Raw genomic sequence first — 1,929 nt, 5'->3', positions numbered from 1 at the left:
TTTTTCTTTTTTTCCTGGGAAGAGCGGCAATCGGCGATTGCGGCAGACAAATTGGACACATTTTTGGGACCATTGACAATTATACAACAATCAGTGCTATAAAAATGCACCGATTACTGTATAAATGTCACTGGCAGGGAAGGGGTTAACTCATGTTCTGTGGGGGGGGGGGTGGGGGGGACTGACTGATTAGGTGAGGAGTGAGATCGGTGTTTATGCTTAGTACGAACACACGATCTGTCTCCTCTCTCCTGAGAGGACAGGGATTTGTGTTTTTACACACACAGATCCGACTCTCGCTCTGTCACAAGCAATCGTGGGTGCCCGGTGGGCACTTGAATCGGCTGCGGGCGCACCTCCTACAGCGTCTTAAAGGGCCAAAGTACAACTATGACGGCTCGCCCAGGGGAGCCAGTCTGCTGCAGTATAACTGGCAGCCGGTCCGAAACTGGTTAAATTCTCTTACGTGGGAAAGTTTTATCCCTATTGTGGGGTCACCAGTATGGTATTTGTACAATGAAATCATATCCCCTCTCCAGCGAGAATAAGTTCAGTGTTCGCAACCTTTCTTCATAACTAATATCCTCCAGACCCTTTATTAGCTTTGTTGCCCTTCTTTGTACTCGCTCCATTTCCAGTACATCCTTCCTGAGGACTGGTGCCCAGAACTGGACAGCATACTCCAGGTGCGGCCAGACCAGAGTCTTGTAGAGCGGGAGAATTATCGTTTTATCTCTGAAGTTGATCCCCTTTTTAATGCATGCCAATATTCTATTTTCTTTGTTAGCAGCAACTTGGCATCACATGCCATTGCTGAGCCTATCATCTACTAGGACCTCCAGGTTCTTTTCCATCCTAGATTCCCCCAGAGGTTCTCCCCCAGTGTATAGATTGCATTCATATTTTTGCCACCCAAATGCATTATTTTACATTTCTCCACATTAAACCTCATTTGCCATCTAGTTGCCCACCCCATTAATTTATTCAGATCTTCTTGTCTCCTAGGGCAGTGTTTCTCAACTCCAGTCCTCAAGGCGCCCCAACAGGTCATGTTTTCAGGATTTCCATTATTTTGCACAGGTGATTTGATCAGTTTCACTTCCTTAGTAATTACCACAGTCGTTTCATCTGAGGGAAATCCTGAAAACATGACCTGTTGGGGCACCTTGAGGACTGGAGTTGAGAAACACTGTCCTAGGGGACACATATTGCATGACCTGCTCTGTGTTTTGGCAAAACTGCTCCAACATATGAGGCCAGGGATGGACTGGCCATCGGGTCTACCGGGAGTTTCCCGGTGTGCCGATTGCTCAGTGGGCCGGTTTCAGCGGCCGCCTATTGCATCGGAGGTCCGCAGCGATCTACCCGTCAATCGCCGACAGCTGGCGCCTGACGGGTAGATCGAGATTTAGCCAGCATGCAGAGTAGCGCAGGAAGTGTCTGTGATAGGTTCTCTCTCATGCCACGCTGCTCCCCGGCGGCCCCTCCTCTCTTCTCGTCCATCCCAGATGATGTCACAAGCAAATGGGGATGGACGAGAAGAGAGGAGGGGCCACCGGGGAGCAGCGTGGCATGAGAGAGAACCTATCACAGACGCTTCCTGTGCTACTCTGCATGCTGGCTAGTAAACAATGTGCCCCATAATGTGCTCTGATGTGCCCTAATGTGCCCCATGCCCTAATGTGCTATGTACCCTGATGTGCCCTGGACCGGTCTGGATGAAGTCCAGGGCCACATTTTTGTTCCAGTCCAGCCCTGACAAATATCGCAACTGATGACTTTTAACCCCTTTCATGTCTGAGCCTATTTCTGACATTTTTTGCTTACAAGTTAAAATCTGTATTTTTTTTCTACAAGATTACTTAGAACCACCAAATATTATATATATATTTATATATTTGTAGCAGAGACCCTAGAGAATAAAATGGC

Source organism: Aquarana catesbeiana, linkage group LG09 (assembly GCF_042186555.1).
Source record: "Aquarana catesbeiana isolate 2022-GZ linkage group LG09, ASM4218655v1, whole genome shotgun sequence".
Taxonomy (NCBI): domain Eukaryota; kingdom Metazoa; phylum Chordata; class Amphibia; order Anura; family Ranidae; genus Aquarana; species Aquarana catesbeiana.
Note: the sequence above shows the minus strand (reverse complement) of the source record.